The sequence below is a fragment of the Lepidochelys kempii genome, chromosome 19 (genome assembly GCF_965140285.1).
Source record: "Lepidochelys kempii isolate rLepKem1 chromosome 19, rLepKem1.hap1, whole genome shotgun sequence".
Taxonomy (NCBI): Eukaryota; Metazoa; Chordata; order Testudines; family Cheloniidae; genus Lepidochelys; species Lepidochelys kempii.
In genome coordinates, this window is record NC_136398.1 from 15816633 (window position 1) to 15828803 (window position 12171).

At 55.6% G+C, this 12171-nt stretch overlaps 1 protein-coding gene across 1 annotated transcript in view; it reads right to left on the minus strand.

Moving 5' to 3' along the window:
• The window catches only part of FABP3 (fatty acid binding protein 3), a 106524-nt gene that overhangs the window by 27064 nt on the left and 67289 nt on the right, over nucleotides 1–12171 (minus strand). The window lies entirely within an intron of this gene.

A 12171-nucleotide genomic window follows, 5' to 3' on the forward strand; every position in this document is an offset into this window, starting at 1 on the left:
GCTCTGTGAATTGAGGCAAGGAAGAGGGGCCTTTAGCCAGAGTCTCTCCCATGCGTGGCCTGACACAGGGCAGTTTGTTAGTGGCCACATTTCTTTCCCCAGCCAGCCGCACTGTGCTGACCTGATGGGTTTAGGAAGCAGCTGTCAAATGCTTGCGCCTGGCCACTGCGGGATGGAGCTGCTGGTACCTGTAGCAGCCAGGTGGTCGTAGGCCAGCCCCTATTGATTTCTGCAGAGCCTACTGTGATCCTAAGAGAACCCCAGTGCCAGAAGGCAGGGGGCTCACTTTATCAGGCAGGGAGTTTCCGCTGGCCTGACCTGTTCAGTGCGTCCCAATTCACGTAAGTCATGATCTGTGTTGAATGGGTGTCATGTGAGGTATCCCTGGAAAACCAATAACACCCTGATCGTTAATATTCCTGCGTGGTGCGTGTATGGTAAACACCAAAGGACTGAGCAAGTGGGAAGGAAAAATGGGACCAAAACAGGGCTGGGGAGTGGGGAAACAGGTGTTTCCAGACAAAGGAAAGGCCAGTGCCTCCCTCCAGCTGCAATCAGACAATTGGCAATCACAGTCAAGTGGCCAGTCATTGGCCTATCAGCTGCTGCAGGGACAGATCATTTTCCATTGTAGAAAACACCAGCGGGGAAGAAACTCGCATGGAACCTTCTCCATCAGGCTTCCTGGCACCTTTCCTTTTAGCGGGGACACTGGCCTTTGAGGAGACATTTCCAATGTCCACTGGACTGTACAAGACAGCGGTAAAGAACCCCAAGTGATCTCTCATCTAAGATTACAAAGGAACCGAGCAGTTTGGACTTTGTGGGAGACCCTGACCTGGGGTGGTCAGCCATCTGGCTGGAGGGATGTGTGGTAAGACTCTTTCCTGGAACCAAGTCTGTGGTTTTGTTAAGTCTTAGTCACTGGAAAATGTTTTTCACTTTTATTTGTTGGCAACCCTTTCTGTCTTTATCCCTAACCCCTGAACTCACGTCAGACCTCTCTCTTTTTGGTTAAATACACCAGTTTTACTTCTATTCTAAATCAACCCAGTGCTGTGTTTGCTATGAAGTGTTTATTAGCTCCAGTCAAAGAAATAAGCTGTGTGCTTTTGTCTCTTTAAAGGCGCAATGGGCTTTTATCACTCCTCTGAATGTTCCAGGACAGGGCCGGACATTTCTGGGCAGACAGTTTGGGGGAAATGCAGGACTGGGGGTGTGTTTGGGTCACCTGGCTAGTAGTAACCGAGGCTGGTGAAGATCAGAGTCTGGCTGAGGTGTAACAAGCAGGCTGCTGGAGTCAAAGCCGCTGAACCAGGGCAGCTCAGCACACAGACTCTCGGGGCACGCTTGTCCACTGGTTGGGAGTGTCCAGACAGGGAGCTACAGCAGCAGAGCATTTTAAGGCTCTCCGGGTTACAGGACAAGCTGTGGTTACACAGCCTCTCACTGGCCTGGACTGCACCCCAAAATGTGAGCACCATGGTCTCCAGTTATCCCAGGACACTGCTTTCCTGTCTGGAACTGGTGGGCTGTGGGAATGGGATACAGAGAAACCTTATTCCCTGCCCCATTTTGTCTGGCTGCTGATTCTGTACTCCACACCCCTTGTCAGAGCCTGAGACACCACCTTATCTGCACCAGACTTTTGGGCAGGGAGATCTGGATAGAACTTCTTTCAGAGACCGTGGGTGTCACTGCGGGATCCACACCCTGTCTCCAGAAATTAAGTGCTCTGCAGTACTCTTCCCCCTCCGGCCAGCCCAGCTCTCCTACCTGGCAAGACATACCATGGACGCTGATAACAACATATCAGCCAGGAAACTCAATGATCTCTTCATAGATGGGGAAACTGAGGCACCAAAGCAAAGTGACTTGCTGCAGGTCACCCAATAAGCCAGTGGGAAATCTGGAAATAAAGCCTAGGAGTCCAGACTGCCTGTCCCGTGCTCTACCCACCCCTCCACACAGCACATATCACCCACTGGGTCAGCCCCCAGGCTTTGAGATAATGTGATGGGACCTCTAGAAAATTACTCTGTGCACAAAAGCATAACCCAGACATTCCCAAGTGTCCCGAGCCAGGCTGGGCTGGAGGAGGGGAGAGTTTGCTGTGAGGGACGTGGGAATTCTGAACCGAATGGGGAGCTGTTGGTCATAGAGGACGGGCAGAAGGTTGGAGGAGGCGCTGAATCCTATGGGTCAGGGCTGCCCTGTGCACTCAGCTCCTGGGGGCAGAGCCAGGTCCCCAGAGGCAGGGAGACACCACCTGAGGGAGCAGCAGGACAGCTCCTTGGCCCTCAGCGTTGAGCCCTGAGCAGAGGATGCTGGAAGAGCAGGGAGGAGTTGCTGTGTGTGGGCATGAAGGTCTCAGCCATGCCCCTCGCGGGTCAGCGACCAATACACTGATGGACCAGAGGCAGATAGGGACCTAGGGAGGGTGGGAAGGAGCTGGTGGAAGTTGCTCACAGGCCCTGGAGAGGGACGGCTCCCTGCTGAGGCAGTCTCCGTTCACAGACCCGGAGGAGGGGGCCGGACATGGCTCCAGCTGCTCACAGGCCCTGGCCGGGTGCGGGGGACTGCTCCCTGCTGAGGCAGCCTCCGTGCACAGGCCTGGCGGGGGAATGGCTCCCCCCTGTTTCCCTCAGCAGAGTTACTGTTTAACATTTGTGCCTGTGGCTGGAACAAGCTGATTAGGCAGAACAGCAGCTTGAGCAGCAATTAAAGCGCCTTTGTCCCACCTCAGCCCTCTGGCGAGGCGTGGCCAGTGGCTGACCAGGGAACTTAAGGAACCCACAGATCACTGGGCCAAGGCCTCCTGGGCGCCAATCCTCTCTGCTCAGCCCAGCAGCGCCAGGACGTCCTGCAGCCCACCCAGCCACAGGCCTGGGGGCCAGAGGAACAGCACAGGACCATGGCAGCCTTCCCTGGGAGCATGGGAGAGGAGCCTGGAGCCCGCCGCTCTCCACCGTCTCTCCCGGCTCTGCCCTCTCCATTCGGTGGGGCTGGGCGCTGAATGTCTCTGCTGAGCATCCTGGTGGGTTGCCGCTGCCCAGGATCCACAGTCCTGGGCTGCTGATGCCCGCTGGGGTGTTTCCTCAGGCAGGAGCTGGCTGGTGGCTGTAGCAGGCCCTGTGGGTGTTGCAGGCCCAGAGGGGTCTGGGAGTCTTGGCCCCCAACCTCCGTGCACACAGGACCTAGCGGCATCCTTCCGAATCGTGCATCTCAGACCCTATGAGCCAATGGGAGCTGTGGGTGCTCAGCTCCCGATTTCCAGCAGGGCCACATGTTTGAAAGGGCCGGGCTCACTGCCAGGGGGCAGCGCCAAGGCTCGGGACAGGCGGGGCCCACAGTGAGCCAGTCAGTGCTCTCTCAGCCCTGCCCAGAGCACTCTGGGATGTAGCCATGAAGCCTTTAACCTGCGGGCTTTGCTCAGGTCGCAGAGCTGCCCCACTGATTAACTGATCGGCCCCCGGGCGTGGCAGAACTGCTGCAGCTGGTGCCGTTAGGAAACTGACCCATCCATCCCCCCAGGAGCCGGCCAGCAGGGCCCAGCACTTGGGGATGGCGGAGTAGGAGCTGTTTAAAATATCAGCTCCCATGTGTCACCAGCGCATTGGAAAATCCGTCCCCAACCTCTCCTCTCCACTGGGCTCTTGTTCCAGTGGGATCAGATGATCGAGCAGGGCCAGAGGGAGCCTGAACCGCCCCGCACAGATCCACGGGTGGGTCTGAGCTAGGAATGGGAGTGGGGCTGTGGACTAGGGTCTGCCCTGCAGTCAGAGGTGCGGCTGCAGCACGTCTGGACACAGCCAAGCTGGCTTTGGTCTAACTCCAGAACCAGAGAGCAGTGACGCTGCGGCAGCATGGACTGTTCACGCCTGCCTGGGACTTGAATGGCTCGCCCTGCCCCTACTGCCACGCCTGCCTTGCTACTGCTAGCGAGAGCAGAGCCAGCTCGGGGATGTCTGGACCTGCTGGGTGCACCTCTGATTGCAGGGCAGACGCACCCCATGGTTATAACATTTGCACTAATAGACGTGGGCGGGACACCTGCACTCACATGCTAGATGAGCTGCTGGCTCGGGCACGGCATTCATGTCTAGGGGGGTGGGGTGGCCTCCTGGGGAAAGCCTTGGCCAGCTGGGTACCGTGGTGGCCAGGTGGAGGGTGCTACCCCGTGATGCTGCCCGTCTCACTCTCATTTGCGCTCTGACCCCAGGGCACATTAACCTCTCACTGTGTTGCAAGCAGCTGGGAGAATTGCACCCAGTGCCAAGAGATAAGGGCAGGAGGCATGCAGCCAGCCCGATCCCGGTGCAGAGCTGGGAGAGATTCCAGGAGGCCAAGCATGTCCCTTTTGTCTGCACCCAGCCTGCAGGTCTCTGGGATCCAGGTTGTGCTGCCCAGAGCCAGGCCTGAGAGACTTCAGCTGCAGGTCCCAGTGATGCCGCCCCTTGGAGCTGCCCTGGTGCCAGTGTGACCCCCACACCAGGAGCAGAGGAGTACCTTACTCATTGCCACCGCATGCTCAGCCAGAAGGTTTGGATAAAAGTGTCAGACACACGGGGCCTGATTCTCCCCTATGGACACCTGGAGGACTCCAGGGACTCCTGATTTACTCCACCAGGAGGTGCTGGAAACCACTGCCAGTGTAATTGCCATGAGGCCCCAGCTGCCCACAGCCCCATCTAGTGCTCCTTGCCCCCCTGAGACCAGCCCAGCTTATGAAGCCCATGGAGCCATCAGGCTAGAAGCAGAGTTTGGCATTTAAGGACAGAACAGTGACCCTCCCGCCCTTGCCTGTAGTCAAGCGCACGGCGTAGCCAGCTTGTGTCACTTCACATGGCTTGGCAGAGGGGCTAGGATTGCCAGGTGTCCGGTTTTCAACCAGAACGCCCAGTCAAAAAGGGACTGTACAAACACAGAACAATGGGGTTCTGGCCCATGGCTGGGACTCTTAGGGGCTACCACACCACAAATAATAAATAATAAGCATACTGCAGTGATGGGCACTATAGAAAACCCTTAGGTAGTGAGATAAGCAGAACTTAATACCCCGTCTAGTGGCTAGATCATGCATAGAGGTTTGTGGGTCTGCTGCCTGATGTTTTAGCAGAAGCACGTTTGACCCAGAGGCCCCACGTTCAGCCCTCCTGGGTGACTCCTCCAGCAGTGGCTTTACACGAATCGTTAATTACCATAGATAGCTAGGACTGGGGTTTAGCTCCCCTCTGCACCCTCCAACAGCAGCGTTGGCCCAGGACTGACACGGGACGAGCATTACAGCCCAGCTGTTCCTTGCAGCTCTTTCAGCTACTGCCCCAGCCAAACGCTACGTCACTTGCAAGGACTAACAGGCTCACAGCAGGGGGCTGCGTGGCTGCATCTTCACCTGTGGCATGTGAGTGAAGGGCAGGAAACAATGCCTGCTCATACAACCTGAGCCCACTGCCCACGGGCATTACAAGCATAGAGCCAAGCTAAGGCCCCATTCTGCAATCAGATCCCTCACCAATGGGGCAACTGCAGAGTAGAGCAAATGAGCAGATTTGCACTGGACCCAGAAGCCCTGTCAGACCTCAGCATTAGCCCAGGGCAAATCAGCACATAGAGGAACACCGGGCTCTGACAAATCCTGGAGCGTGAAATATGGATCTGAACAATAACCATCTGATCAGACTCCTTCAGAACAAGGGGACGGCTTCCTAGGTTTAACGCCAGAGCACCACCTGTTGGGCAAAAGATATCACTGCAGCCCTAGTTTGTTTTATAAGAGCAGGAGACATCCTTAAAAAAATTAAACCTGTGGGTAGGTCCTTTAAAATCACAATAAATCACCCACATTTAAAGATCCAGGTGCAGTTTGTTTTAAATTGCTATTCTGGAGGAAATGTGATGGGCTCCAGCTTCCCCGGCTCCTTTGTCCAAGACCCTCTGACCGTCCCTATGGGACAGCGGCAGATCGCAAGGCAGGACTTCAAGTCCCCCAGCAACCCGTGTGTTCATGGGCAGGAAGAGGGACACCTCAGTGTTTCACCTACTAGTGTTTCCCTCCAGGTCAACCGTGGGATGAGTGGTGGGCAGGTGCTCAGCCCAGTTCCTAACAGGCCGGTGACCATGTCACAAAATAGTCTCACCACGGCTGGCACTAACTGGCCCCTTCAGCTGAGGTGCCGAGGGCCAGATGGGCCATGGAGACCGAACAGCTCTCTCACCTTGAAAGGGGTCTCCCGTAGAGCAAGGTCAACATGTGTTGGCAGGGGCTGTGGGCGAAGCTGGCCCTGCCGCTGCCCATGCAGTACCCCTTCCCTAGGGCGAGACAGCTGCCCTCCAAGGCTGTCATGCTTTCATGGCATAGTTTTCATTGGACCTAAATTCATTATAAAATTTAAATGATAGCCCCATCCCCACCACTGGCCATAAAAAGGGCTGGGGCTGTGCCGTTTGCTTCCTAAAGACACTTCTGGAATGCTGATGGGCGCATCAGCAGCCTTCCCCAGGGGGCTGCCTTGTCATTACTCAACAGGCTGGCTCAGGTGCTGGGATTCATTTCTCGGAGTGCTAGGTCTGTCTGTCTTCTCCTGTCTGTAGGGCACACGTTGTCGGGCCTGTCCTACAAGCACCGTGCATGCCATCGACAAAGAACAATCCGAGGGATCTGCACAGCGCCTGGCCAGGGTGCTCTCTGAATCAGTGACCGAAGATACAACACTGGGTTTGGTTCTGGAGAAGTGGCCAGACTCTGTAAAACTGGGCTGGGATCACGTCCCTTGGGTGCCTCAGCACTGCCGGCCCCAAGCAATGAGGAATGATGGATGGTACCTGGGTTCATTCATGCTGTTCCAGGGGGAGGTTTGCTGGGCTCTCATCTTCCCAGCCCTAATGACTCCTGGCAGCACCTTGCATTGCCCCACCCCACCCAGAGCACCCAGAACAGGAAATAAGGGCCCAATGCTGAAAACTCTCTATTCCCATTCATCTCATTAGGATTTGAAGCACTTAGGCCCCAGTCCTTAAAGGTACATAGGTGCCTCAGTCCCAGTTTGGGGCCCACTGTGATCCACAACATTGCCACTGAACCCTGCAGGCTCCTAAACTCACTTGCCCCCCTAAGTTTTCAGGGTAAAAGTTCCCACGGCATCTATGTTTTTGCCTCTGGCCATGTGCATGGCTCCCTCCCTCCAGGCATCTGGATGCCCACCTGAGCCCCAGAGCAATCCATGAACTGGAGGGAAGATCAGGGCTCACCCACCTAAGTAGGGTTGCCAGGTGTCCGGTTTTTTACCAGAATGCCCGGTCGAAAAGGGACCCTGGCGGCCCCGTTAAAAGTCCAGTTGGTGGCGCAGCGGGACTAAGGCAGGCTCCCCGCCTGCCATGGCATCGTGCAACTCCCAGAAACAGTGGCATGTTCTACCTCCGGCTCCTATGCACAGGGGCAGCCAGGGGGCTCTGCACACTGTCCCCACCCTAAGCGCCAGCTCTGCAGTTCCCATTGGCTGGGAACCATGGCCAACAGGAGCTATGGGGGTGATGCCTGCAGACAGGGCAGCACGCAGAGCCACCACCATGCCTCCGCATAGGAGCCAAATGGAGGACATGTCGCTGCTTCCAGGAGATGCCTGAGGTAAGCACTGCCCAGAGCCTACACTCCTGACCCCCCCCTGCGCCCCACCCCCTGTCCCAGCCCTGATGCCCCTCCTGCTCTCCGAACCCCTGAGTCCCAGCCCTGAGCACCCTCCTACAACCCCAAACTCCTCATCCCCATCCCCACCCCAGAGTCTACAACCTAGCCACAGCCCTCACCTGCCCCGCACACTGCAACTCCCTGCCCCAACCCAGAGCCCCCTCCCACACTATGAACCCCTAGGCCCCAGCCTAGAGCCCCCTCCTGCACCCCAAATCCCTCATCCCTGGCCCCACACCAGAGCCTGCACCCCAAGTCAGAGCCCTCACCCCATGCTCTCCCCCACCCCCCAACCCCCTGCCCCAGCCTGGTGAAAATGAGCAAGTAAGTGAGGGTGGGGAGAGCAACCGATGGAGGGAGGGGGGATGGAGTGAGCAGGGGCGGGGCCTCGGAGAAGAGGTGGGGTGGGGTGCGGGGAAAGGGTGTTTGGTTTTGTGCAAATAGAAAGTTGGCAACCCTATAAGTCACGTGCAGGGCCTGACCCAGGAGGGGTGTCGGAGGCCACCTACCAGATTGGTCTGTGATGGGGTGTACTGGACCCTTTGAGGCCCCCTGCTGGAGTCCTCACGGTCCTACCACAGACCACCCCAGAAAAGGAGCAGTAAAGGTGGGTCCTCCAGGCCTGCCTAGAAAGGCTGCAGGGAAGCAGCCAATCAGAGCCCAGCAGGCTCAGTTAAAAAGGAGCAGAGCGAGAGCGCAGGTTCATACCCACCTGATAGGAGGTGCTCACAAGGGCTGTGTCCCCTATCACAGGGTCCCTTTGGAATCTGAGCCCTGCTGCGGGAGGCTGTGCCCAGGTGGTCACTGGTAGCCCAGTGGTGAGGGCCCTCACCTGGGATGTGGGAGACCCAGGTTCTGTCCCCTTTCCACCTGAGGGGAAATAAAGGATTTGAACAGGGCTCTGGGATAGTCTGATGTGGGGCTCTGATAGTTTCTCCTGTTGAAGCTGGTGCAGGGGCATGGACCCAGGGGCTCTGACCTCCCAGCTGGGTGCCCAAACCAAATGATGATACGGCGTCCCTTTGTGGATCTAGGCCTTGAAGGCTCTTATGCTCAGCAGTTTTGAGGCCCGCTCCATGTCCCTGGGAGGTTCTTGGGACTTTGTCATCTTTCGAGTGGTTCTGTGCTGGCATTTGGTTCTGGGAATCTCACTCCAGAAAGACATTAACAAGCTGGAGGCAATTCAGTGAAGAGCAAAAAAACCAAACAAACGATGCAGGAATTGGAGAGATGGATTTAAGAGGAAATCTTAGACAAGCTAAAGATCCATTGCTCACCTAAGCAACTGCTAGGGAGGCCTGGAGCTTACAACTCTGCAAAGTGTAAGCAGCAGGGAGGGAGAGAATTATTTAGAAGGTAACTAGATGCCCAGGATGGACTGAAAGGGAGGGGAGCTTAGGGTGAATATGAGACAAGCCTTCCCAAAGGGTGAGATCTCTGAGGATGTGGAACTGTGTACCCAAGGGAAGCTGCAGAAGCCCCATCACTTAGGACATTTAAAATTGGCCTGGAAAGAGCCCTTGGAAATGCCCCCCTCAGGGATGGATCCTGAGGGGGGCATTGCAGGCCTGCAATGGCACTGGGAGACAGGCTGGAGGCTCTGAGAGGCATTTCCCAGCAATAGCTTCCAGGAGATGATGCCAATTTACCCCGGATGATTTATTTCGTAGCATTTCCTCTTATTTTTTCCCAGCTAAATGAGCTGGCTCAGCAGCCGTGGGCTCACTCCCTTTTTCCCGTCGCTCTGTGTGACACCGAGCAGTCGGGCGGGGGCCTGTCCCCCCAGCGCTGTGCTGCGGTATGCAGTCACTCTCAGAGTGCACGCGTCCGCTGTGGGTGGGCTTGGCATGCTCCCCAGGGGGTTACAGACGTGCAGCTTTTCAGACATGCTCAGCTCCCCTTTAGGCACCGAAATGAGACTCAAGGGAGCAGAAGGGGCAGGAATGGGGCTGGGAAGCCCGCTCCCAGGTGGTGGCACATGCTGTGGGGCTGAGGCCTGGTAAGAATTGCACCAACAGTGCTGGTTTCCCTCCTGTGCCGTTGTGCCAGGTAACGGGGGGTAGGCCTGCTGAGCCCCAGCTCTCTGGCCTCCCCCACTCCAGTACATTTGGAATGCTGCACCTGTGATAACCGTCCTGGCTCCTTGCCATATGGCTCCTGCACTTTAAGTCTTTTCATTAGCTCACCTGCTTCCACCAAATCAGCCACAAGGGGAGGGGGAGACGGGAATGGACCTCCTCTGCACCCGCCCCATGCAGGACTCTACTCACCTGCTCATGCCTCCTCATGGCAGAAACTTGCTCCTATTCCCCCAAATGCGGGGGGCCTCCACCTCCCTGCCCACAGTCTGTCTCCCCACAAGCACAGGGAGCCTGCTCCAGCAGCAGGCGGCTCTCACCAATTCACTGGGCTTAGCTGGAGAACTGCGCCCATTGTGATCCATGGGGAGGGGTGGCTGGGTGAAGGTCTCAGGGAACAGCAGGGACAGGATGTCATTTGGGCAGCAGCAGGGTGTGGAAGACAAGCTAGAAAACCAACCAAATGCGCATCTGCTACTTGTCATTTTAAACTCCCCTGCCAGTGTCAAATCTGATCCGAAGTGTCTGGCCCAAGGTCACACACTGAGCTGGGACCTGAACCCCAGTCTCCTGAGCCCCAGTGCTGTGCCTTCACCCCAGAACCAGATCTGGGACGTCCACCCTTTGTAAACCTCATCACAATTCACAATTCAAGACACAATTCACTCTGCCCTCGGTAGACTGCCATGAGAACAAACGTCTGAATCCTCTGGACGTTAAAACAATGCAAAGCACAGCCCCTACCAGAGCCCTGCACAGCCCCACTGCTAACTACACGTGGCCAAGGGAGTCCGCATGAGAGCCATCTACAGCCATTTGTACTCTAACCAAATTCTGCACACCACCTGGAGTTCACGATGCATAGCATATCCTATACCTTTTGTATAGATGAGCTATGAAAGCATACCTATAGTCCTGGGGCACAGTGCCCTGTTCCTGGATAGTCTTGAAAAGGCTGGTGAGTTTTCTGACCAGGTGGGCACCTCCACACTTGTACAGTTCAGATGGAATGCTCTCAGGGCCTGGAGACTTGCCCATGGACAGCATCTTGATGGCCTCTAGTAATCTCATCTAAAGAAGGAGTGAGGGACAGCTCCTCCAGGACAGGATGCTGCAGGAAGTGAGTCAATAGCTTCATTGGACATAGGCATTGACAGTTCAGAAGACTATCAAAGTGTTCTGCCCAGTGAGAGAGAATATCACCATCCCCTGTGAGCAGCCCGTTACTGTCTGCTGTGAGGACAGGGGCTGTACCACTGGATTTTGGGCCATACACAGCATGGAGACCTTCTTAAAGGCCTTCATGTCGTGCTTGTCAGCTGCTCCCTGCAGTTTTTCAGCCTTCTGCTCCCACCAGTGTTTCTTCATTAGCCTGAATCTGGTTTGTAGTGTATGTTTGGCCTGATGGTACCTGGCCTTCTTCATTGCTGATTTCTTGTCCAAGATGTAGAACTTGTGTTTGGTGTGCATGGTCTTCAGTAGCCAGTCTATCTTATGGTCATTCTCATCGAACCAGTCTTGGTGTTGCCACCTTACAAAGCCAAGAACCTTGGATGCTGTATTATATGTGACATCTCTGAGCTTCTACCAGGTTGCCTCAATATCTGTGGGGTTCTTTGGGACCTCAGCTAACGCAGTCTCCAGTGTCTGTTCCAACTTTGTTTGCTGGGGTCTTTCATGGAAACCACATTGATCATCTTTGGGGGTTGGAAATGACATCTGGGGCGCTTTGGTGCAAAGTGTAGTAACATGATACATCTCACTATCCGATGGTCTGACCAGCATTTGGCACCTCTCAAAGAGTGGGTGTTGTACACATCTTTAATGTCTTTAGACTGTAATGTAACCCTAAGCGTCGACAGCATGCTCATCAGGGCTCAACTTCGCTGGGTCGGACACGTGGTCCGCCTGGAGGTTTCCTGTATGCCAAAAGCAGTGCTCTCCAGCCAGCTGAGCACAGGAGCCCGCTCTAAGGGTCGACCCATCCTCAGATATAAAGACACCTTGAAATCCAACTCAAAGCATGCACGATAGACATTAAAACCTGGGAACTTGTTGCCCCTGCCCAGAAGGAGAGGTCTGTGCCCACTTTTGAGGAGCTGCATGTGAAGTCTCTGCGGGAAGAGAGCATGTCATAAGGTCAGTGCTCCATCCTCCCCCCAGCAATGACTACACTTGCAAGACCCCAGATCGGACTCGCTTCCCGTGTGAGAAGCGATAAGAACAAACCCAGAACTGAAGTCAGCATCATCTGAACACTCATCCATCATCGTGTATCCTGTGCCATGCCTTGTGTGGCCGCCATTGCAGTTGACATCAGCCCAACCTCCCTTGGCCTCCCCGCACCCCATTAATCACTTCCTTTAAATCCAGGCATGCTTGTTGTCTGCGATACACTCTGAGCTG